The following is a 26,949-nucleotide window of genomic DNA, read 5'->3' on the forward strand; positions in this document are numbered from 1 at the left end:
AGGAGGGGCAGTGGAGCTTCTGGAAGGCCTAATGTGACCTTGGCTTACCGGCATTTTTCCATTGGCAACCCACCAGCACACGCATCTATCCTCAGATTTTTTAGGTTCTGAAGCTAGCACCTCACTCTATCCCAAAGAATGCTGCTGATCGATGTGCTATTTCCAGACTCAACTCATATCCTTCTGGACCCCCTGGATATGTTTAAAAAAAAAAAAACTGTTGGATTTGCCTAGTGGGATGATTGGCTTTCCTTCATTTGGAACCGACTATTGACATTCACCAATACACCTGACAAGCAGTGGGTGAGAAAATGAGGCCCCAGAACTCATGTGTACGTTGGGCAGAACAGCCTGCTTTGTTGTAGAAGGTTCACGGAACTTCTCAACTATCATTGATTGTGCAGGAACATTGAAGACAGTTACATAACCGGGGCACCTGGGTGGCTCAGTCGGTTAGGCGTCCGACTTCGGCTGAGGTCACGATCTCACAGCTCGTGAGTTTGAGCCCCACGTCGGGCTCTGTGCTGACGGCTCGGAGCCTGGAGCCTGCGTCGGATTCTGTGTCTCCCTCTGTCTCTACCCCTCCCCCGCTCGTGCTCTGTCTCTCTCTCAAAAATAAACATTAAAAAAATTTAATAAAAAAATAAACTCTTTAAAAAATGAATCATAAGCCTTGCATGTGATAAGGTTTCATCATCGAACATATACATCTATACACAAATGCAGTCTAGAGACTCTAAGACATCATCAGGAACACAGGCTCTTCAAGCTTTTCACTCCTCCATCCCAAGACTTTTGTCTTCATGGTATAAGATGGCTGTTGGAGTTCCGGCCATCACATTGACATTCTGGGCACAAGGATAAAATACTGGGTGAAAAGAGAGAGGGAGAGAGAGAGAGAAACATGTATCAGTCTTTTAAAACAGTTTTCCAAAAACTGCCATATGACTTTAACTCCTTGCATCTCATTGGCAAGAACTTAGTCATGTGACTGTATCTAGCTGCATGGGAGAGTGGGAAAATGGGAATATTTGATCCAAGCAGTTTTATGATAAGCTAAAATCAGAAATTATCTGACTTTGGAAAATGAAGACAAGTTGGGAGAGGTGGCTAACAGTCTACCCCAGACACATTCACATATTACACTATTTAAATGGGAGGGAATGTGTAGAAATTTAAGAAATTGGGGGCACCTCGGGAGCTCAGTCAGCTAAGTGTCTGATGCTGGACCTCGGCTCAGGTCACGGTCTCAGGGTTTGTGAGTTTGAGCCCCACATTGGGGTCTGTGCTAACAGGGCAGAGCCTGCTTGGGATTCTCTCTCTCCCTCTCCCCCCACCCTGTCCCTCCCCTCTTGCACACTCTCTCTCTCTCAAAATAAATCAACTTTAAAAATAGAAATATTATTTAAAAAACAGCTGCATGAAGAAAAAAAAGAAAGAAATTGGCTACAAGGGGTGATTGGAAAGGGGTAAAAAGGAGAGAAGAACAGGAATGGAGTAATACAGATGAGGACAGAGTTATACTCCTTCGAGAATATCTTTTTGTTACAGAACGATAGTAATGCTTCACAAGCCCTTCACGTTTTCCCCTCCAAAAAATAAACAAGTTATAATGAGGATGTGGTGGGAATCCAAGATGTAATGCAAACAGTAACGCGTGAACCTGTATTGTAAATAAAACACAAAATCCCACTGAAGGGGGGAGGAAGAAAAGAACCTTGGAAAACAGGATCTTGTCTGCATAATACAAGGTTAAAGACAAAAAAGAACTACATAAATGCTGTCATCTAGATAATAAATGTGCTTTTCAAAGGTGGGTTAACAATTCTGACACAACTTTATGTGTACTTTATGAGTAAATAAGTAAGAATATTGTATACAAGGGAGAGCCTGGTTTCCCACCACTGGAAAAAAAAAGTTACAAACAAGAAACCCTCTAGTTTTGGATTGGAATCAGAAGTATCAGCATAAAATCATGTGGGTTTTTTTTTAACGTTTATTTATTTTTGAGAGAGAGAGAGAGAGAGAGAGAAAACACAAGTGGGGGATGGGCAGAGAGAGAGGGAGACAGAGAATCCCAAGCAGGCTCCACACTGACAGCAGACAGCCAGATGTGAGGCTCGAACTCTGAAATTTGTGAGATCATGACGTGAGCCAAAGTCAGGTGCTTAGCCAGCTAAGCCACTCGGGCACCCCTTAAAATACATATACAGATAGGGTCATACAGATATGTGTGTATGCATGGGTTAGTAGAGATACATGACTTTCCTACATCTTTTTCCATGGAAAGAGCCTAGAAGCAATGAGATCCCAGTAGCAATGAGCACACTTAGCATGCAGATATTGGTCTCTATACAGCATTCTTCAGTAAAAGGACCAGGATTCCTTGGAGAGTGGTTGATTCAAGGTTTGCGGCGGGGAAAAAATAAGATGAATCCGGAATATTTTGTGGTGCCAGAAGTAAGGAAGTGCTGAAAACTGGAAGGGAATTCTCAAGAAGACGCAGGAACCAAACAGAACAAGTTCTGAATGGCCAAAGCCAGAACAATTTGAGCATTAAAATAAATAAATGATGGTGCTGGATTATAACCCATAACATAAGATAACTATTATGAATCTAGACTGACATAAATAAATGAGAAAAAATTCTTACAGAAAAATCCAGTTGATGGATGTAGAAAGAAGAGGGAAATAGAAAAATCAATAGTAGGCAAGTACCACTGTATTAATTCCTTGCAGACACGGTGGATGGTAAAATTAGCAGGCAAAATTTGAGGAGAAAAAAGATATTTAGATAATCTTGCAGTATCTACTCCAAGATAGTTCTGAACAGGAGAGGAAGACAGTATTTTACGTGGAGAAGCTTCACAGGTTTAACCAAATGGTCAAGGTTAGCATGTAACAATGTAACAATGTCATAAGCTCTAAATATGTTACACTGAGAAGGACAAAAGTCATTTTATGGTCTTCTTGCCCAAACTGTATAACCTCCTTCTAATCATGAGAGAACATCAGACAAGCCCAGATTGATGGATATCTTACAGAATTCGTGACCAACACTCTTTAAAATGTCAAGGTCCTGGAAAATAAGGAAAGATTATGGAATCATCACAGATTACAAGAATCTGTGGAGAATTAACAGCTCTGTGCTCTGTGAAATCCCCAAACAGGAAAAGGACAGCAGTGAAACGCTGCTGAAATTCTATCAAGTTCCGTACTTTACACAATAGTATTACACCAAGTTTAATTTCCTGGTTTTAACCACTGTACTTGGGTTATACAAGGTGTTAGATAAGAAACTAAGCAGGAAATATGTGGGAACTTTCTGAGTTATTTTTGCAACTTTTCCATATAAGCCTAAAACTGGTTAAAAATGAAGTCTTATTTTAAAGGTACGGTTCTGGGGTGCCTGGCTGGCTCAGTTCATAGAGCATGCCACCCTTGACCTTGGGGTTATGAGTTCAAGCCCCACTTTGGGCCTAGACCTTACTTGAAAAATAGAATAGGATAGGTGCCTGAGTGGCTCAGTCAGTTAAGCATCTAACTCGGTTTCTGCCCAGATGATGATCTCATGGTTCATGGGTTCGGGCCCCGAGTCAGACTCTGTGCTGACAGTGTGGAGCCTGCTTGGGATTCTCTCTCTCTTCTTGTCTCTCTCTCTCCCTCTCTCTCAAAATAAATAAATAAACTTAAAAAAAAAAGGATAAAATAAAATAAAAGGTGTGGTTCTGTAAATGTGAGATTTGGTGTAAGAAATAATATATTTTGGTGTGAATAAATTATCATATCTAACAGTTGTTATCAAATATACTTCATACTGTTTTACTTTTTTTTTTTTTAACGTTTATTTATTTTTGGGACAGAGAGAGACAGAGCATGAACGGGGGAGGGGCAGAGAGAGAGGGAGGCACAGAATCGGAAGCAGGCTCCAGGCTCTGAGCCATCAGCCCAGAGCCTGACGCGGGGCTCGAACTCACAGACCGCGAGATCGTGACCTGGCTGAAGTCGGCCGCTCAACCGACTGCGCCACCCAGGCGCCCCTACTTCATACTGTTTTAAAGGGAAGCAGTTTAAAATTATTGCATTGGGGCACCTGGGTGGCTCAGACGGTTAAGCAATAGACTCTTGATTTACCCTTGGGTCATGATCCCAGGGTCCTGAGATCGAGCACTGCATCTGACTTGAGATTCTCTCTCTCTCTCTCTCTCTCTCTCTCTCTCTCTATTCCTCTGCCCCTCTCCCCCAGTCATGCTCTCTCTCTCTCTCTCTCAAATAAAAATAAATACATAAATGCGTAAATTGTTGCATTATGTTTTAATAAGAAATATGTCAAGAGTTCAGCTAAGCTATCCATGCTATCACTGCCTTGGCATTTATTTTGTTTAACCAAGCTGCCTGCAAGGGAGCCTAACTGTCATTAGCCCCCCATACAACCACATGCCCTAGATAATGACCTGAAGAGTCACAAGCCACTATAAGTTCCTGACATGACTTCCTCAACAGTGCTTGTGACCCACAGTCTCTCCTCTCTCCAGAGCCTTCCCCTTGTGCACCCCTTAGATAAGATTCCTTGTGAAGGAGCGCCTGGGGTTAAGACTCCCACTCCAGCTCAGGTCATGATCTTGCATTGCAGTTGGGTTCGTGCCCCACCGTGGGGCTCTGTGCTGACAGCTTGGAGTCTGGAGCCTGCTTCAGATTCTGTGTCTCCCACTCCCTCTGCCCCTTCTCCCCACTCTCTGTTCTCCCTCCCTCAAAAGTAAACATTAAAAAAAGAGTCATGGGGCTCCTGGTTGGCTCAGTCGGTTGAATGCCCGACTTCGGCTCCGGTCATGATCCCACAGTTCGTAGGTTCAAGTCTGGCAGGCTCTGTGCTGACAGCTCAGAGCTTGGAGCCTACTTCGGATTCTGTGTCTCCCTCTCTCTGCCCCTTCTCTGCTCAGGCTCTGTCTTTCAAAAAGAAATAAATGTTGAAAAAAAATTTAACGTTAAAAAAGACAAAAAAAAAAAAAAAAAAGACTCCCCATGGAGCTTTTGGTGTTTGAGTTGACCGAGATCCGGCCTTACCCAGGACCCCTGAAGCCCCCCCACCCACGGCCAGAGATAAACGTGTGTGGTCCAGGCCCTGTAGCTCTCTGCCTGCACCCGACCTTGGCCTTCCCAAGTGGCCCCTCGACACGTGCTGTGCAGGTCCCCCGGGCCTTGTGAGTAACAACGTTCCCTATTTCAATTTCTTTCCTGATCTTTTGTCGAACCACAGCTCCTCACCTGTGTGTCTGCATTTCTTCAACAAAGGTTAATTTAACAAAGTGATAACTAAAACATACGCTGGGCTTCTAGAATAAGGAAACGGAACAAAGAAAGTAGGGGTGTAGTGCACGAAACTGGGGTGGAGGGGAAGACTCGCACAAGCAACGTAAAGACACCGGGGACCCACTCACCAGTAAAGCCGGTGGAAATTATTTTAAATATAAGTAACAGGGGCACCTGGGTGGCGCAGTCGGTTAAGCGTCCGACTTCAGCCAGGTCACGATCTCGCGGTCCGGGAGTTTGAGCCCTGCGTCAGGCTCTGGGCTGATGGCTCAGACCCTGGAGCCTGTTTCCAATTCTGTGTCTCCCTCTCTCTCTGCCTCTCCCCCGTTCATGCTCTGTCTCTCTGTCTCAAAAATAAATAAACGTTAAAAAAGAAAAATTTTTTTTTAAAAAAGAAAATATATATATATATAAATAACAAAAAACCCATGAAATCGTCTACTTTTTCCCTGCCGCTGCCCTGGAGTTGACGAGCCGCGAGCTCACGCTCACGCAAGGTTCGGCTCCACCCTAAACCACAGAAGGCAATTGCTTTGGGGGCGGGGGGGGGGGGGTGATGGGCGACCCTACTGCTTTGCCAGAGGCGCTGAAGACCGGCCTCACCCACCGTGGCCCGGCCCGTGGGGTTGGCACCAGCTGCCAAAGCCTTAGTCGAGCACCAAACCCATCTCTGTCCGCTTCCACCTGAGATGAGTCTATGCAGGTCAGGTTGGTGGAGGCCCTTTGTGCCAGACACCAAAATTAGTCTAATTCAGGCTGATGACAAGAAACTAGGGGGATGGGTGGGCCTCTGTAACACTGACAGACAGGAACAATGCTATGAAGGGTTGGTTGCAGTTGTGGTGGTTACGGACCATGGAAAGAGGCTCAGACAAGGACATTCGCGAGGAATACTTCAAATGCAAGAAAGGAACAAATTAAAAAAACGCAGATCCTGGGTGGCTCAGCTGGCTGGGCGTGGACTGGGCATTGGACTCTTGATTTTGCTTCAGATCATGAGCTCCCCATTGATGGGTTCGAGTCCCACATCGGGCTCCAAGCTGACAGTGAGGAGCCTGCTTGGGATTCCCTCTCTCTCTCCCTCTCTTTGTCTGCCCCTCCCCCTCCTCAAAATAAATAAATAAACTTAAAGAAAAAACTGGTGGGGCACCTGGGTGGCTCAGTTGGTTAAGTATCCGGACTACGGCTCAGGTCATGATCTCACGGTTTGTGAGTTCGAGCTCCACGTAGGGCTCTGTGCTGACAGCTCAGAGCCTGGAACCTGCTTTGGATTCTGTGTCTCCCTCTCTTTCTGCCCCTCACCCGCTCATGCTCTGTCTCTCTCTCTCTCTCTCTCTCTCTCTCTCTCTCTCTCAAAAATAAATAAACATTAAAAAAATTTTTTTTTAGGGGCGCCTGGGTGGCGCAGTCGGTTAAGCGTCCGGCCTCAGCCAGGTCACGATCTCGCGGTCCGTGAGTTCGAGCCCCGCGTCAGGCTCTGGGCTGATGGCTCAGAGCCTGGAGCCTGCTTCCGATTCTGTGTCTCCCTCTCTCTCTGCCCCTCCCCCGTTCATGCTCTGTCTCTCTCTGTCTCAAAAATAAATAAACGTTAAAAAAAAAAAAAAAATTTTAAAAAAAAAAAAAAAAAAAAAAAAAAAAAAAAAAAAAAAAAAATTTTTTTTAATCTCTAGAAATGGTCCCAAGGACAGACAGTCTATGAAGAAACATTTACTAAAAAAACAAAAACAAACAAAAAACTTAATAAATACAAACACTATCGTATTTATAATTTTTTTAAGTAGGCTCCACACCCTACGGTATGGGGCTTGAACTCAGAACCCTGAGATCAAGGGCCGCATGCTCCACTACTGACTGAGCCAGCCAGGCGCTCCAAGAGTATATGGTATTTAAGGTGAAACCTATATACCCTCTTCCCCCCAACTCGCAACTCAGCGAGATGAACACTCAAGATTAGCACAGCCAACAAAGATCACAGGGCTCCCTCGCCCCCCAGCTCCCGGTTGGAGGGCTATTTCCTACCTGGGGCAGGACATCGCCAGTTTCATCTTGTCCCCATCAACCTAATGCTGAGGCTAACCTCCTGTGAGTGTGGCTGAGAAACGAGGGCTCCTTTCTTCGGCCCAGATCCCACACCCAGTACTGAGGCTCTACCTCCGACGTGGCACCACTGAGAATCTGCAGGGCTCTGATTGTCCCGCCTCCGCTCACCAGGTGATGGTTCCATGCTGGAAGAGGCGAGAGAGAACGTGATGTTACTGCCCCCTCGCTACTGAGCGCCCAATTCCTAAGGCAACAGTGTCACTGGGAGAGAAGTGTGCTGCTGTCCCCATCCCCCCCTTCAGAGTGAGGGCTCAGAGATTTTGCCTAAGGGAAGAAGCAGGCTGGAAAAAGAAAGCTCTTATTCTCTTCCAAAGGAACTGACTTCATCTGCTACCAATGTGGAGAAGTTCAAGCCTGAGGGTTCTCTGAAAAACAGGGGAGATTGTGGTGAAAGGCAATTGGGGGGAGACTGACACATTTATTGGACACATAGGCAAAGTATAGGCCAGCTGGTTTCCCTGAGAAAACCTGGGAAAGAGAGCTGGGAGGAACCTGCCTGGGATCAGAATAAACTCAAATACTGCGCTCAAAATCTATCCAAAGGAGCCTGAAATTGATTGGTTTAGTCTGGGGAACAATTTTTGCACCAGGTCTGAAAATAATAGAGTAGCCAGTGGACGCTTAGTGGAGTTTAACAGTGGTGTGGCCCAAGGAAGAGACATCAAAGAAAGCCCCCCCAAGCCCTCCACATCCAGGACAAGTGTGGACAAGCAGGCTTCCCCCAGCCCCAGGGTGACAGTCGAGGCTACCACAGGGAAAGGGGAGGAAGGAGAGGGAACAGACTACAGTAAAACAATCCAGCCGGTCACTAAACAAATAAGCAAATAACAACAATAAGCCCTACCGGGAATGTTGCTACAGTATTATCTAAAATGTCCCGGTTAAGCGTCCGACTCTTGGTTTCAGCTCAGGTCATGATCTCATGGTTCATGGGATCGGGCTCCGTGTAGAGGTTCATAGTGACAGCTCGGAGCCTGCTTGGGATTCTCTCTCTCCCTCTCTCTCTGCCCCCTCCCCAGCTTGCACACACACACATGCACGCACCTGCTGTCTCTCTCTAAATAAAGAAACCTTTAAACATTAATCCATTAATCGAAATAAAATGAAATGTCCAACTTCAGGGTGCCTGGCTGGCTCGGTTGACACAGCATGCGACTCTTGATCTCAGGGGCGTGTGAGTTCAAGCCCCATGTTGGGTGTAAGGGTTACTTAAATAAATAAATAAACTTAATAACATCCAGTTTCTGGGGTGCCTAGGTGACTCAGTCATTAAGTGTCCAGCTTTGGCTCAGGTCATGGTCTCGTGGTTCTTGAGTTCAAGCCCCATGTCGGGCTCTGTGCTGACAGCGCGCAGCCTGCTGAGGATTCTCTCTCTCTCCCTCCCTCTCTGCCCCTCACTCACGTGCACCCTGTCTCTCTCTTAAAAAAACAAAAGAAAACATAAAAGTGGGAATTAAAGCGTGTGAAGAGGAAAAAATGTCACTCAAATACCAGCACACTAAATTCAGCAACATATAAAAATTATGCACCATGACCAAGAGAGATTTATCCTAGGAATGCAAGTTTGGTTTAACACCTGAAAAACAATTATTTTAATATATCATGTCACTAAAATGAAAACAGAGTTACAGGATAATCTCAATGGACACAAAAAAGCATTTGATAAAATTTAATACCTTTTAATGAAAAAAAAACAACACTCAACAAACTAGGAACTGAAGGGAACCTGACAAAAGAGTGTCTATAAAAAACTCACAAATGGGACACCTGGGTGGCTCAGTCAGTTAAGCGTCCAACTTCAGCTCAGGTGGTGATCTCATGGTCAGTGAGTTCGAGCCCCACACCGGGCTGTGTGCTGACAGCTCAGAGCCTGGAGTCTGCTTCAGACTCTGTGTCTCCCTCTCTCTCTGCCCTCCCCCGCTCACACTCTCTCTCTCAAAAATAAACATTAAAACTTTTTTTAAAAAAAATTCACAAACAGGGGCGCCTGGGTGGCTCAGTCGGTTGAGCGTCCGACTTCGGCTCAACAAATAACATAATATCTATGGGGCGCCTGGGTGGCGCAGTCGGTTAAGCATCCGACTTTAGCCAGGTCACGATCTCGTGGTCCGTGAGTTCGAGCCCCGCGTCAGGCTCTGGGCTGATGGCTCAGAGCCTGGAGCCTGTTTCCGATTCTGTGTCTCCCTCTCTCTCTGACCCTCCCCCGTTCATGCTCTGTCTCTCTCTGTCCCAAAAATAAATAAACGTTGAAAAAAATTAAAAAAAAAAACAAAAACAAATAACATAATATCTAATAGTGAAAGATTGGATGTTTTCCCCCTAAAATCAGGAATAAGACAAGGATGTCCACCCTTGCTATTTCTGTTCAAAGTTACAACAGAAGTTCTAGTAAGGGAAATTAGGCAGGAAAAAAAGGCATCCAGGTTGGAAAGGAAGAAGCAAAACTGTATCGAATCCACAGATGAAGTAAATGCGGCAGCACACGGCAAACTAGGGGCCAAGTGCAAAGTACCACACACCCTCCACCAGGTGGGGCGTGTGTGATATTCCTCAGGCACTCCTGGCTGCCCAAGGACAAAGGAGAGGGAAAGAAAACCAACGGTTAACTTATAGAGCTAACTGTCATGATGGGACCTGAGTCTCCATCAGTTTACGATATCTTTAAAAATTACAAGAAGGGGCGCCTGGGTGGCGCAGTCGGTTAAGCGTCCGACTTCAGCCAGGTCACGATCTCGCGGTCCGTGAGTTCGAGCCCCGCGTAGGGCTCTGGGCTGATGGCTCAGAGCCTGGAGCCTGTTTCCGATTCTGTGTCTCCCTCTCTCTCTGCCCCTCCCCCGTTCATGCTTTGTCTCTCTCTGTCCCAAAAATAAATAAACGTTGAAAAAAAAAATTAAAAAAAAAAATTACAAGAAAAAGGTAATCTTATCAATACCCTAATCTCCATGAACTCCCTACTGTCTTCATGTTAATGCTTTGCTGGAGGGAAAAACAACCTTAGTTTGGCCATAGCTAGGCCTCCAGGATTCTGTGAGTCTCCTTTAACTTGTGAAAATCTCTTTGGGGCACCTGGGTGGCTCAGTCTGATTTCAGCTCAGGTCATGATCTCAGGGTTCGTGAGTTCGAGCCCCGCATCAGGCTCTGTGCAGATAGCTCAGAGCCTGGAGCCTGTTTCAGATTCTGTGTCTCCCTCTCTCTCTGGCCCTCCCCCGTTCATGCTCTGTTTCTCTCTGTCTCAAAAATAAAATAAACGTTAAAAAAAAAAATTTTTTTTTAATGAATCAGTAATATACAAAAATTTCTTTTAACCCCTTTAAGAAACTTCCTCTTGGGGTGTCTGGGTGGCTCAGTCGGTTAAGCGTCTGACTTGGTTTCAGGTCATGATCTCTCAGTTCCTCAGTTGGAGCCTCAGTTCAGGCTCTGTGCTGACAGTCAGAGCCTGAAGCCTGCTTCAGATTCTGTCTCCCTCTTTGTCTGTCCTTCCCCCACGCATGCTCTGTCTCTCAAAAATAAACATTAAAAAAAAAATTTTTTTTTAATAAAAAAACTTTCTCTTGACTTTACCTCCCCCAGCTCCATGGTATATAATGAGCCACTCTTCACAGCCCCAGTGCAGCTCTTTCTGCCCACGGGTCCTGTCCCCGTGCTTTAATAAAATCACCTTTTTGCACCAAAGAGGTCTTCAAGAATTCTTTCTTAGCCGTTAGCTTCGAACCCCCACCATTCCAAAACCTCATCAATGTGACCTTGTATATAGAAAATCCTAAGGAATTACATGGAAAACTACTTTCAATTTTCATGAAAGTTGCAGAATGCAAGAATTGCAGAATACAAAGGTCAATTTTGGATCAAAATTGTCAATACAAAGTTGCAGAATACAAAAGTCAGTTTTTTCTATATACTTTCAATGAATAATCTAGAAATGAAATTAAGAAAATAATTCCATTTGAAATAGCATCAAAAAGAATATAATACTTCGAAATACACTTAACAAAACAAGTATAATATCATACTCTGAAAACTACAAAATATTGTTGAAAGGATATCTAAATAAATGGGGGGGGGAATCCCATATTTATGGGTCAGAAGACTTAATATTATACGGGCAGCAATTCTCCCCAAATTGATCTAAGATTCAATGCAATCTCTATCAGAATAACCAGCTGATATCTTTATGGAAACTTACAAGCTGATTCTAAAATGCATATAGCATTGGGCCACATGCATGGCTCAGTTGGCGAAGCGTCCAACTTCTGCTCAGCTCATGATCTCATGGTTTATGGGTTCGAGTCCTGCATCAGGGTCAGAGCTGAGCCTGCTTGGGATTCTCTCCCTCTCCTCTCTCTCTCTCTCTGCCCCTCCCCCACTCGTGCAAGTGCACTCTCTCTCTCTCTCAAAAATAAATAAATAAAACTTAAACAAGATAAAATGCATATAGTATCACAAGAACTTCTGAAAAGCCCAAAACAATCTTGAAAAAGAACAACCTTGGAAGACTCACACATCCTTATTTCAAAAGGCAGTACAAAGTAATGGTAATCGAGACAGTATGGTCCCGGCTTAAGGGTAGACACAAATGTCTATGAACAGAATCGAGAGCCCAGAAACAAACCCATGTGTCTAAGGAAAACTGTGTTAAGTTCATTTATCTTGAGAGAGAGACAGAAAGCAGGGGGAGGAGCAGAGTGTGAAAAGAGAGAGAATCCCAAGCAAGCACCTTGCTGTCAGTGAGCCAGCCAGGGGGCTCAATCCCACCAACTGTGGGATCATGACCTGAGCTGAAATCAAGAGTCGGAAGCTTAACCGACTGAGCCATCCATGCGCCCCTAGGGTCAATTTTTTACAAAAACACCGAGACTATTCATTGAGGAAAGAATAGTTCTTTCAAACGTTGGTGCTGGCAAAACTGGATATCCACATGCAGACCATATATAAACATTAACTCAAGATGAAGCAAAAACTTAAATGTAAGATCTGTAACTACAAAACTCTTAGAAGAACACAGAGGTATATCTTCATAACCTTGGATTTCACAACGTACTCTTGGATATAACACAAAAAACATTAGCAACAAAGAAAAAATGGATAAATTAAGCTGCTTCAAAATTAAAAACTTTTACAACATGGGTAGACCCTAACAGCATTATGCTAAGTGAAACGTCGGAAAGAAAGACACATACTGTATGACCTCACTTATATATGTAATCTTTTTTTCAAGTTTGTTTATTTATTTTGAGAGAGAGAGAGAGAGTGCACAAGCAGGGGAGGGGCAGAGAGAGAGAGAAAGGGAAAGAGAGAGAATTCCAAGCAGGCTCTGCACTGTAAGCACAGAGCCCAACTCAGGACTCTATCCCAGAAACCATGAGATCACAGCCTGAACCGAAATCAAGAGTCAAATGCTTAACCAACCAACCCAGGTACCTCTTATATGTGGAATCTTCAAAGATAAATGTAACTCACAGGTACAGAAAACAGATTGGTGGCTGTCAGAGGTTGAGGATGGGCGAAATGGGTAAAGTGGTCAAAAGGTGCATACTTCCAGTTATAAAATAAATAATAAGTTCTGGGGATATAATGTATAGCATGGCGTCTAGTTAATAATATGTTGCATATTTGAAGGTTTCTAAGAGAGTAGATCTTAAAAGTTCTCATTATAAGTGAAAAGTTTGTAACTGTGTACGATGGATATTAACCACACTTGTAGTAGTAATCAGTATGCAGTATATGCAAATATCAAATCATTATAGTGTATACCTGAAACTAACATAATGTCATATGCCAATTATATCCCAATCTTTAAAACTTTAAAACTTCTGTACTTCAAAGGACACTATCAAGAAAGTGAAAAGATAACCACACTATGGGAGCAAATATTTGCAAATCATATTTTTGATAAAAGACTTGTGTGAAGAATATTTAAGTAATTTATACAACTCAACAATAAAAAGACGATTTTAAAATGGGCAAAGAGGGGATACCTGGCTGGCTCAGTCGGTAGAACATGTGACTCTTGATCTTGAGGTTGTAAGTTCAAGTCCCACATCGGGGGTAGAGATTACATTAAAACATTTTTTAGGGGCACCTGGGTGGCCCAGTTGGTTAAACAACCGACTCTTGCTTTTGACTTGGGTCATGATCTCATGGTTCCTAGGATTGAGTTCCGTGTAGGGCTCTGTGCTAATGACATGGAGCCTGCTTGGGATTCTCTCTCTCCCTCTCTCTGCTCCTCCCCTGCTCCCACACTCCCTCTCTCTCAAAATAAATTTTAAAAAAATTTAATAAAATATTTAAAAATTTTTTAATTAAAAAACATAAAAATGAGCAAAGAGGGGCATCTGGCTGGCTTAGTTGGTGGAGCATGTGACTCGTGGTGTCGAGCCCCATGTTAGACATGGAGATTAATTGAAAAAAATAAATAAATAAAATAAAATAAAAAATAAAATGCACAAAGGATCTGAACATTTTTCCAAGAAAGATGTGCAGCCAATAAGCACATAAAAAGATGCTCAACATCATTAGTCATCACAGACTTGACAATCAAAACCATAAGATATAAAATAAGAGATGATAACAAGTGTTGATGAGGATATGAAAAGAGCAGAACCCTCCCACACTGTTGGAGGGAGTGTAAAATGGTGCAGCTACTTTGGATGCGATTTGGAAGTTCCTGAAAAGATTCAGCATTTGAGTCTGAGCAATTGCACTCCTAGATATACGCCCAAGAGAAATGGAAACGTACATCCACAGAAATACTTGCCCATCGATATTCATGGTAGCTTTATTCATAAGAGCCTCAGAGTAGAAATAATCGAATGGCCATCACGTGATGAATTAATAAAGCAACATGGTATTTACAAACAGTGGAATATTAGTTGGCTATGAAAAGGAATAGAGTGCTGATACATGCTGCAACTTGGATGAACCTGGAAAACGTTATGCTAAGTGGAAAAAAGCCGGTAATAGAAGGCATACATTGTATGATTCTCTTCATATGAGATGTCCAGAATAGGCAAATCGTCAAATAGTCAGTTTGAGATACAAAGCAGATTAGTGATTGCCTGGAGGTGTGGGAGGAGCAGGAAAGAGCTAGTAATGGGTGCAGCATCTCTGTGAGTAGTGAGGAAAATGTTGTGGAATTTGATAGTGGTGATGGTTGCACAACTTTGTGAATATACTAGAACACACCAAACTGTAAACTTTAAGTGGGTGGATTGCATGATATATGAATTATATCTCAATATACCTATTTCTTTAAAAAAAGAAGCAAGAATGAGCAAAGAAACTGGTGACCGTGAAGGTGTATCTAAAACACATACACAACAAAGCTAAATTAGGGAATTCAAGGTGTGGTAAATTATAACAACAAACAATCATTGGGGTCCTGTACTCCCACAGGCACACATGGAAAATTTTTAATTTCAAAAAGATTAAGGATTGGGGCACCTGGGTGGGTCAGTCGGTTGGGTGTCCGACTTTGGCTCAGGTCATGATCTCGCAGTCCATGAGTTCGAGCCCCGCATCGGGCTCTGTGCTGACAGCTCAGAGCCTGGAGCATGTTTCAGATTCTGTGTCTCCCTCTCTCTCTGACCTTCCCCCATTCATGCTCTGTCTCTCTGTCTCAAAAATGAATAAACGTTAAAAAAAAAAAAAGGTTAAGGATTGCAGTTAATTAAGACATTGTGTATATAACTTTTTTCTTTTTACATTTATTTTTGAGAGATGGAGAGAGACAGAGCATGAGCAGGGGAGGGACAGAGAGAGGAGGAGACACAGAATCCGAAGCAGGTTCCAGGCTCTGAGCTGTCAGCACAGAGCCTGACGCGGGGCTCGAACCCACAAACCGTGAGATCATGACCCAAGCCGAAGTCGGACGCCCAACTGACTGAGCCACTCAGGCACCCCAAACATATTGGGTATATAAAAAGTCATGATTTGAGAATAATTTTTTAGAAAGGAAATAGTCCTGGAGATAGCCAGGACATCAACTTATTCCTCTGAAAATTGTTAATTACAGGGAAAGAACTAAACACTTCTGCTTTTCTAATGTAAGTAGAACTGCAATGTGACCTAATATCCCCGTGTGTAAGGGAACGTGTTTCAGTATAGAAGAATTCTAGCTAGAGCTGGGGCTAGGGTCAGGCGAGTCATGCCCAGGGCAGAAAATTTAAGCAGTCACTCACCTAGCCCTGATTCTAGTTAACAAACGCAGCAGAGTCCAAGTTAGAAAATTGTTTCAACCATTGGTGAAATAACTGACTCAGGCAGTAGTCATTAGTGCGGCTAAAATAACTACAAGAAAAACTGATAGGAAATGTACACAAACCAGATTGTCACTATCTGAATCCAGTGATCGATCTTAATGGCATGAGAAGTGAGACAACCAACATCGCATGCCTCCTGGTAAGGATACAGAAAGTACACAGCACCACTTAGGATTTTCAGGAAAAAAAAAATTTGAATCATAACACAACGAAACTGGGGTACCTGGCTGGTTGGCTCAGTCTTGTGGAGCATGGAACTCTTGATCTCAGGATTATGAGTTTGAGCCCCACGTTGGGTGCAGAGATTACTTAAAAAATAAAGTCTTTAAAAAAATGTTTATTTAGTTTTGAGAGAGACACAGAGTGTGAGCAGGAGAGGGTCAGAGAGAGAGGAAGACACAGACTCCAAAGCAAGCTCCAGGCTCCGAACTGTCAGCACAGTGCCTGATGCAGGACTCGAACTCATGAACCTGAGCCCAAGTCAGACACTTAACCGACTGAGCCACCCAGGCACCCCAAAAATAATATCTTTAAGTAATAATCAGGATAATAATGCATTCAAACCTTTAAAACTGACCCGTAGTCTGCAAGAAATATTGAGCATAAAGGATTCAGTCCACAAGGAAGCAATATACAAGATCTCAAAGGAGGGACTTTATATTAGACTCTAATTTCATCAACAAGCCAATGAAAGGAAAAATAAGAGGGGAGGGGAGTGTTCTAGATTAAGAGAAACATAAGACTTAAAAGACTTAAAGGAAACACAAGAGTCATAACAACCAAATAAAACAGATCCTGTTTGATCTTGATTCTAAACAGAAATCACAAAAAGAATTTTTTATACAGCTGAGGAAATTTGAGTATGGCTTGGTAATTGAATGATATTAAATAATCATTTGCATTTTGTTAGATGTGATAATGGCATTGTGGTCATGCAAGAAAATACTCGGAGATTTCTTTTTGAGTTGCATACTGAAGTGTTTAGAGGTGAATGGAACCATGGCTGGGATTTGCTTTAAAATATTCCAGGAAAAAAAACCTAACAAGGGGGAAGGGGCAGATGAAACAGGTTTGTGGTTAAATGAAGCTAGGGGATGGCCACATGGGGTTTGTTGTACTCTCTTGCTTTGGGGAAGTTTGGAAAGTTTGACAGTAAAAATTCCAAAAATATGGGTACGCCATTATTCAACTAAAACCCACTGTGGAGTATGTGTCCTAGAGGAGCTCTTATTATCGTACGTCTGTTCAAAAGTGAGTTCTGCTTTGTAAAATGAAAATTGGAGAGGAGTTCAATGTCCGCCAGTAAAAGAACAGATAGAGGTAAAGTGATAAGAGGTTGTCCTGTCAGCAGCCACTCCAGGTTCCTCCTAGTTAATAAAATCCTGATTTTCTTTATCCCTCACAGAAATATCTTGTGAATGCAATGTGATAGATCCAAGGCACGCGCTGCAAACTCCTGTCTTTTCACCAGTAATCGATGCAGTGGCAGGGAGGCAACCACCTGTGCCAAAGAGAGCTCAGGGCAACTGGGTGAGAGGCTAGGAAGACCCACCACACTTCATTGATTCTAAGGCACGCAAGCTTTCATTTCTGAAATCGGCAGATTTCTCACAATTGATAGCATCCCACAAGCACTGTCATTGGATGGCTGTTGTAGTGTGTTTGTCACTCCGTGTGTGTGTGTGTGTGTGTGTGTGTGTGTGTGTGTACAAACACGATCTGAAAACACATCCTTTGTGACATCTTCTGGTAAGATCCAGAAAGTACGAGAATGACAACTTTTAGAGTGGGTCTTCTTCTTCCCCCTCCTCCTCCCCCTCCTCTTTCTTCTTCTTCTTCTTCTTCCTCTTCCTCTTCTCCTCCTCCTCCTCCTCCTCCTCCACCTCCTCCCCTACCTCCTCCCCTTCCTCTTTCTCCTTCTTCTTTTTCTCCTTCTTCTTCTTCTTCTTCTCCTCCTCCTCCTTCTTCTTCTTAAGATTTTATTTTTAAGTAATCTCTATACCCAACATGCGGCTCAAACTTACAACTCCGAGATGAAGAGTCCCTCGCTCCACTGACTGAGCCAGCCAGGTGTCCCCAGAATGGGTCTTCTTGAGACAACACGGCACACTCTGTGAGGAGACGCTGCACCGGCCGTGTTCCTGATGGCACAGAGGGTAACATCTTGGGGGAGAACACGGACATGGAAGGTGCTGATTTAAAAAGTGATTTAGAATAGAACTCTGGTGACAAGGCCCTCTGAAAACACCAATTTCCTTCATTTCTATTTTCCTGTTTTGTATACCCAGGATAATTTTTAAAGATTTATGTCAAAGTTTGGGGCGTCTGGGTGGCTCAATCAGTTAAACCGTTCGACTCTTGGTTTCGGCTCAGGTCATGGTCTCGAGGTTTGTGGGTTCGAGCCCCACATCCTGGTCTGAGCTGACAGTGCAGAGCCTGCTTGGGATTCTCACCCCATAAATAAACTTTATTTTAAAAAAAGATTTATGTCTAAGTTTAAAAGGGCCATTTTTAAGAGTATAAAACAAAACTTCTAAGGGATAAGAAAGCATTGCCAGTTTAAATGTCGGAATTTTTGTTTTTTTAGAACTTAAAAAAAAGTGTGCTTTACAATTGATGAAATGAGGTACCTCTCTATTAGGAAATAAGGCTTGTTGGGAATGCAAGCTGGTGCAGCCACTCTGGAAAACAGTATGGAGGTTCCTCAAAAAACTAAACATAGAACTACCCTACGACCCAGCAATTGCACTACTAGGCATTTATCCAAAGAATACAGGTGTGCTGTTTCGAAGGGACACGTGCACCCCCATGTTTATAGCAGCACTATCGACAACAGCCAAAGTCTGGAAGGAGCCCAGATGTCCATCGATGGATGAATGGATAAAGAAGATGTGGTATATACATACAATGGAGTATTACTCGGCAACCATAAAGAATGAAATCTTGCCATTGGCAACTACTTGGATGGAACTGGAGGGTATTATGCTAAGTGAAATTAGTCAGAGAAAGACAAAAGTCATATGACTTCACTCATACATGGAATTTAAGATACAAAACAGATGAACATTAAGGGAAAGGAAGCAAAAATAATATAAAAACAGGGAGGGGAACAAAACAGAAGAGACTCTTAAATATGGAGAACAAACAGGGTTACTGGAGGGGTGCTGGGAGGGGGGATGGGCTAAATGGGTAAGGGACACTAAGGAATCTACTCCTGAAATCATTCTTGCACTGTATGCTAATTTGGATGTAAATTAAACAAAATAAAATTTAAAAAAATAATAAAAGCTTTCAACACACAGGCCAATTCATAATTAATAAAAAATTCTTTTGAAGGTTAAAAAAAAAAAGAAAGAAAGAAAAGAAAAGAAGGCTGGGGAGCTTGGGTGGCTCAGTCAGTTAAGCGTCTGACTTTGACTCAGCTTAGGATCTTGCAGTTTGTGAGTTCGAGCTCCACGTCGGGCTCTGTGCTGACAGCTCAGAGCCTGGGGTCTGCCTCGGATTCTGTGTCTCCCTCTCTCTCTGCCCTTTCCCCACTCATGCTCTCTCTCTCAAAAATAAATAAACATAAAAAATTTTTTTGTTAAAGAAAAGAAGGCTAGAAAGGAGAAAGTCTTCTTTGCCCCCTCCATCCCCTTCCTGCTCTGGATAGTGTCAGGCCAGGGCACAGCTGTGGCAGTTATCTTGGGACCACCAGGGGAAGACAAAAAGGATCCCAGGGAGGCCAAATTGCATCCTGACATTGCTGAGTCACTATCTAGCAATGGAACATCGTACCTGCAGATTTCCATCAATGAGGTAATTAATGCCTGTATCACTTATGAGACTTTTGCTTCGGAATCATGCTACACAACTATACTGAATTAACAATTATCTAGTAGAGTACTGAGCAGTTTAAAATACACAATATAATTGAATATAAATATTTTGTATATCTAAAAATATATTTTATCTAGATATAAACATATTTTACATGAATACTGTATATTTTATAAACATATATACATTTCTATCTCAAAAATATAATATTGAGTTTTAAAAAAAAAAAAGCAAGTTTCAGGGACGCTTGGGTGGCTTAGTCAGTTGAGCATCCAACTGTTGATTTCAGCTCAGGTCATGACCCCGGGGTTGGGGATGGAGCCCCATCACTGGGTTCCACACTGATCGTGGAGCCTGCTTAAGATTCTCTCTCTCTCACTACCTCTGCCCATCTCTCCATCTCACACATTCTCTCTAAAATAAATTTTAGGGGCGCCTGGGTGGCTCAGTCGGTTGGGCGGCCGACTTCGGCTCAGGTCACGATCTCGCAGTCTGTGAGTTCGAGCCCCGCGTCGGGCTCTGTGCTGACAGCTCAGAGCCTGGAGCCTGTTTCAGATTCTGTGTCTCCCTCTCTCTGACCCTCCCCTGTTCATGCTCTGTCTCTCCCTGTCTCAAAAATAAATAAAACGTTAAGAAAAAAATTTTTTTAATAAATTTTTAAAAAAGGAAGTTTCGGAATAATATCACATGTGCAATACTTATATAAAGTTAAATGACTAATTCAGTGTCGTGTATGTGTTCTAAACACGGACTAGAACACATGGATACACGGACGAGAAGGACACATCTTCAGCGTAGTCAATACCAGTGGGAAGAGAGTAAGGGAAACGCAATCAGGACGGGAATATAAATGGGACTCATCTGCACCAATAATGATTTGCATATTTTTCAAAAAAATATCCAAAGCAAATGTGGCAAATATTAACTTTGTTAAATCCAACTGGTAAATAAACTTGTCATATTCTTCGTTTGTGTGTGTGTTATGAAATACAATTACGATGGTGATGATAAAACTCTCATTACTCAATTTTCACATGTTTATAATTGAAATAATCTCAAATTCATATTGTAGAGCATAATAAAAATATGCTGAACATACATGTATTTTTTCTTCACTTTTAAATTAGAAATGTTCACTACAGATGGCGCCAGAGTCATGAAAAACACTAGGCTGTTGCCAGAATTAATTCTCTTCAAGAAAGGTACCAGATAGAATTGTGAAAATTCCATGTATGCCATTAAGACTTCTACCAGCAATAGCTGACATTTACATATCAGTGGCTTAGAATTCACGATAAAGATACAAATCTAAATGCCAACAGACTTTGTAGAACTCCTCCCAAAGGAGTAAAGGACCTCCTTCAGGAGGGCATGGGAGGAGAGGGGACGACTGACTTAATAGGTTGTTTCCAAGTCTTTTGCCAAAGGATTTATACTGGCCAGGGTCTAAGCAGGAAAAGAGAAACCACTCTAAGCATTTAAAACAGGGGAGGAAACCCCAGAGGGAATCTAATACAAGGAATGGGTTGGAGGAACTGAGAAACCTGGCCAGGGAGTGAGGCAACCCAGACCTTAGCAAGAGCAGGGCCCAGTACTGCCTCCTCCTGGAGCAAGCAGGGAAGGGCAAGGGGGGTGGGGGATGTTCATGGAGTCCAAGGGGTCACTGAGCAAAACCAAGCCCGTTTGGGGATGAAGCCTTTGCCAGAAAGACTACCTGATTGCCTTCTGATTCCCCAATGATGCCTCTCATTGGCTGGGCTTAGCCAGGAGTCAGGTCACCTGGGAGCCTGGGAAACAGCCTGTAGGAGCGACCCGTGATACAGAGCAGAGCAGAGCAGAGCCAAGAGCAAAAATGAGATCTGAGGGAGAGAGGATCCGATCCACTGGTTGTAACCTTCACTAGTTATAGTTAAACTTTCTTGGGGCACCTGGGTGGCTCAGTGGCTTAAGCGTTGGACTTTGGCTCAGGTTGTGATCTCGGGATTCCCGAGTTCCATCCCATCGGGCTCTGGGCGATCAGCACAGAGCCAGCTTCAGAAACTCTGTCCCTCTCTCCCTGCCCCTACCTCTCCCCCACCTCCACTTCTCCCCCCTCTCTTTCTCAAAAATAAACATTAAAAAAACAGATTCTCTCTCCCTCTGCCCCTTGTCCCTCTCTGCACCCACCCCCATGCGCATGTGTGTGCACAAGTGCGCACTCTCCAAAAAAAACCTTTGTTTCTCATTTTTTTCCTCTTATTTATTTACGTTATTTGAGAGAGAGAAAGAGAGAGCATGTGCGAGTGGGGGAGAGGAGCAAAAGGGGAGAGAGAGAGAGAGAGAGAGAGGGAGGGAGAGAATCCTAAGAAGCCTGATGCCCACGGCCCCGAGATCATGACCTGAGCCAAAATCAAAAGCTGTATGCTCAAGCGACTGAGCCACCCACGTGTCCTCCTCGTATTTATTTTTAAAATGCTTCTCCACTCCGGTATACCTAGAGTCGTCAGGTTTGGGGGATGGGAGGGAGAGACCCTAGATGCCAATTGAATCTGAATTTCAGATAAACAATGCAAAATTTGGAATACATATAACAAAAATTTTCAGTATTTATCCGAAATTCAAATTTAACTGGGCATCCTGTGTGGTACACACATTGTCCACCATATACTAGGTATAACTCTAAATGAAATGCTTTAAAAATAAAACTAACTTGTACATCCGACTCTACAAAAAACAAAACGTATCCTAGCTTGCACGCGTGTAAGGGAGTAGGAAAGACTATTTCACAGAAGTGGATGATGCCACTCTCTTCCACTCTGGCGACATAGGCTTTGGATATGGGGCCAGACGGAGGCAGTGGACTTGGGTGCAAAATTTAATGGGGTACCAAAAACTCAGTAAGTAATCAAGATAAATAATAGTTTAATACAATATTTTTAAATAAAAATGAATGCAAAAAATCCACAAGGAAGAAAATATCAAAAATTTTAGTATGACTGGATCAGTAACAACGCTGTGCTGAGACACATTGGAACCTGAGGCAAAAGGAAAATTGGGTAATACTGATCCCATCTTTACTTAAAATATTGACGTATTATTCAACATGAATATATTAACTCCTGATTTTTAAATATATTGCCTTAGGGGCTCCTGGGTGACTCAGTTGGGTAAGTGTTGGACCCTTGATTTCAGCTCAGGTCATGATCCCAGGGTTGTGGGATCAAGCCCTACATCAGGATCCACGCTGGGCATGAAGCCTACTTGAGATTCTCTCTTTCTCCCTCTGTCCCTACGTCTCCCCTGCCAGCCACTTGTGCATGCACACACGCACGCTCTCTCAAAATAAATCAATGTAAAAATATTGCCTTAAAACGTTGTCTTGATTACTCAATTTCTTGGCATTTCCTTAAAGTTTTGCACCTGAAGTGAGTGTTTAGCACTGTTTGGAACCATTTCAGGGTCACACAAAATTTACCAGATTTGGATCAAAGGTTAGTGGCACACTTTCGGTTAGCAAATAGTTTTCCCTTAGAAGCTTGATTTGAATATCCAGTGAATAAAAAGTGAAGCTGGGATGGGAGCTTGACGTCCATCCCTGTGGATGTCACTGCTTTGGTGCAAAACCAGCAGAAGTTTATGCTTTCACATCTCTGTAGCACTTCTTGGCAATTACGATTCACTGTGATGAGTCGGTTGCAAAATAATTTGTAGTTTCCATCAGAAGTTTGATTATGGGAATAACGACATTTAACTCTTTGCACCCTTAAAAAAAGCCAGATCAAGAGTCCAAGAACTCTTTTCAAGTGCCCGTTCTGACACTTACTAGCTGAGCAAGTTGGTTTACTTCTTGGAGCCTCAGTTTTCTCATCCAAAAAATAGGTTTGAGTATCCACATCCATATCACGAGGATGTTGAGGACGAAAAGAAACAACGCAAAACCTCTTTATGAAACTGTAAAAGACCATGCAAAAGTGTCACTACCCCGAATACACTGAGGAATTCTCATGGTCTAAGTCATGCTGCATTTGTGGATATTGGCATGTTTGCGAAGCCTAAGTACAATGATGATATTTAAAGACAGTATTTGGAGATTACAGCTGAGGTGATGGAGAGGGGATTCGTACCAAGAGATTGTTTCCATAGTGGAATAGAAGACTTGAAAATTACTAGTACAGGGGTGCCTAGTGGCTCAGTTGGTTAAGCATTCGACTTTGCCTCAGGTCATGTTCTCACAGTCTGTGAGTTAGAGCCCCGCGTCTGGCTCTGTGCTGACAGCTCAATGGCTCGGAGCCTGGAACCTGCTTCAGATTCTGTGTCTCCCTCTCTCTGCCCCTCCCTCATTCATGCTGTCTCTCTCTGTCTCAAGAATAAACATTAAAAAAAAAAAAAAAAAAGAAAGAAAATTACTAGTACAGCCTTGGGTAGTCAGGAACGTCTTCTTGAGGAGAGATGATGCCCGTGTTTTCAGGGAAGGAAATGGGTACTGGCTGTAAGGGAGGGTGTGGATGGGGTGGAAGCTGAAAAGGGATTACAGGCAGGTCATGAAGGGTCTTAACCCATTTTCAGGAGTTTGGACTTGGTGCTAAGGGCAGTGAAGTGTTTTAAACGGAAGTGGACATGATCGGATTAGCATTAAAAACCTATCTCTGGCTAAATGAAGGCATCCTAGAAGTGGAGAGACTGGATGAGAAGGCTGCTGTGGCTCTTGTCTCAGAGGTGATAATGACCTGGGAGAGTGGCAGTGAGAACGGAAGCATCCATCGAATGGAGGAGGCAAAATCCACGGACTCGGTTGGCTGGCTGGTTGGTTGAACGAGACGGGGGATGAAGAATCGGGAGACGGTTTGCAGTTATTTATTGCTATATGACAAGCACCCCAAATGTAGCAGTTTAAAAGAACAACTTGTGTATCCACATGCAAAAGGATGAAGTTGGCCCCCTAGCTGGCATGATGTATAAAAATTAATCCAAAATGTGTCAAAGACCTAAATGTAAGAGCTAAAACGATTTTTTTTAAATTTTTTTTTTCAACGTTTATTTATTTTTGGGACAGAGAGAGACAGAGCATGAACGGGGGAGGGTCAGAGAGAGAGGGAGACACAGAATCGGAAACAGGCTCCAGGCTCTGAGCCATCAGCCCAGAGCCTGACGCGGGGCTCGAACTCACGGACCGCGAGATCGTGACCTGGCTGAAGTCGGACGCTTAACCGACTGCGCCACCCAGGCGCCCCTACGATTTTTTTTAAAAAGAGCCAAGAGGAGCCCGGTGGCTCAGTCAGCTAAGCATCCGACTCTTGATTTGGGCTCAGGTCGTGATCTCGAAGATGTGGGACCAAGTTGTGCATTGGGCTCTGCACCGAGCACAGAGCCTGCTTGAGACTCTCTCTCTCCCTCTCTCTGCCCCTCTCCCAGTCTCAGTCTCTCCCCACCCCATAAACAAACAAACAAACATTTAAAAAAAAACACATTTAGGGGCACCTGGGGGGCTCAGTCGGTTAAGCGTCCAACTTCAGCTCAGGTCATGATCTCATAGTTTATGGGTTTGAGCCCCACATTGGGCTCTGTGCCGACAGCTCAGAGCCTGGATCCTGCTTTGGATTCTGTGTCTCCCTCTCTTTCTGCCCCTCCCCTGCTTGCACTCTGTCTGTCTGTCTCTCTCAAAAATAAGTAAACATTAAAATATATATATTTAAAAAAAAGAGGGGCACCTGGGTGGCTCATTTGGTCAAGTGACGTGTCTGACTTTCACTCAGGTCATGATCTCACCATTTAGGAGTTCAAGGCCAGCATTCAGCTCTCTGCTGTCAGTATGGAGCCTGCTTTGGATCCTCTATCCTTCCCCCACCCCGCCCCTCGGCTGCTCACTCTCTCTCTCTCAAAAATAAACATTAAAAAAATAATAAAATTTAAAAAGAGTTAAAAAATTATAAAATTCTTAGGGAAAGCAAGAATAAATCTTCATGACCTGGTTTATTAGATATGATGCAAAAAGCAGAGTTGACAAAAGAAAAAATAGATAAACTGGACTTCATCAAAGTTAAAAACTTTTCGGGGCACCTGGGTGGCTCAGTCGGTTAAGCGTCCGACTTCGGCTCAGGTCACGATCCCACAGTCCGTGAGTTCGAGCCCCGCGTCGGGCTCTGTGCTGACAGCTCAGAGCCTGGAGCCTTCTTCGGATTCTGTGTCTCCCCCTCTCTCTGAACCTCCCCCGTTCATGCTTTGTCTCTCTCTGTCTCAAAAATAAATAAACATTAAAAAAAAAAATTTTTTTTTTTAAAAGTTAAAAACTTTTCTGCTTCAAAGGACTCAACCAAGAAAAAGACAAGTCATAGATGGGAGAAGATACTTGCAAATTATATATATGATAAAATATAACTTTTATAATTAACAATATAAAGAAGGGCGCCTGGCTGGCTGAGTTGGAAGAACATGCGACTTTTGACCTCGGTGTTGTGGGTTCAAGCCCCGTGTCCGGCTCTGTGCTGACAGCTCAGAGCCTGGAGCCTGCTTCAGATTCTGTGTCTTCCTCTCTCTCTGCCCCTCCCCTGCTCACACTCTGTCAATCTCTCAAAAAATAGACATTAAAAAAAAATTTTTTTTAATAAGAAAGCTGAAACAATTTCAGCAACAAAATAGCATAATATTGAATCGTAAACACAATATAAAATAAATATTCATGAGTCCATAATGATAAAGTTTATGACTGAGTAAGTAACTGAATGAGGGAGAAGAGACAGATCTCCCTTAGAGAAGGTAATCTATCTACATACACGCCTTACTGCAGGAGGTAGGACGTTCTAAACTGCCCTCCACTCCCCCACCGGAGTGTCGAACTGCACGTAATGACTCGCTTCCCAAGAGTAAAGTGTGGGGGTAACTTTACAGCGGAGAAGCCTGGCAGACACCCGAGCCAGGTGATCAAGGGTAACATCGTCATTTTGCTAGGATGCTCTCTCCATTTGACATGAGAACAGCACGTCACCTCTGTGGTTTTCCACCTAAAAACCCATAATTTTAGTCTAGCTGTAGCTGAAATCAAGGGGTGCCGCCCTTGGGGTGCATCAACTTGAATACCACCCAAAGAAGTGCTGAAGGCAAAGAACTTTTTATCACTTGTTACATGGAAGGAGACCGATAGTTCTCAAAGCACTGTCTTCCCGTGGGATTAGCACAGGATGTTTTTATTCAGGCTTTCAGGGGGCAGGGCAGGGAGCTCGCATATACATTAAAGAACTTACACATATTCTCTCAGGCTCTTTGCCCCAACTGTGCACGCCTAACATGCTAACGGGCTAGTGCATATCGGGATGCTCAAAAAATGGCAGAAAACCCCACCTATAGGAGGAGATCTTAGTATTATAACGAGCTAAAAGTAACTTCAAAACAATTCAGGGGGACACAAATAATAATGAACAAAAAATGGGGTGCCTGGCCGGCTCAATAAGTAGAGCATGTGACTCTTGATCTGGGGGTTGTGAGTTCG

General features: G+C 43.3%; 1 long non-coding RNA gene across 2 annotated transcripts; it reads right to left on the bottom strand.

Moving 5' to 3' along the window:
- Nucleotides 1-571: 571 nt before the first annotated feature.
- Nucleotides 572-26,949, bottom strand: LOC123575848. 2 transcript variants are annotated; one of them, XR_006701035.1, is made up of 3 exons: nucleotides 26,705-26,949; nucleotides 7,330-7,535; nucleotides 572-868 (listed from the first exon to the last, which is right to left on the bottom strand). It is a non-coding gene; the product is annotated as an uncharacterized LOC123575848 (long non-coding RNA). The 2 variants fall into 2 exon arrangements; XR_006701036.1 differs by lacking the exon at nucleotides 572-868 and adding an exon at nucleotides 6,836-6,880.

Source organism: Leopardus geoffroyi, chromosome C2 (assembly GCF_018350155.1).
Source record: "Leopardus geoffroyi isolate Oge1 chromosome C2, O.geoffroyi_Oge1_pat1.0, whole genome shotgun sequence".
NCBI lineage: Eukaryota > Metazoa > Chordata > Mammalia > Carnivora > Felidae > Leopardus > Leopardus geoffroyi.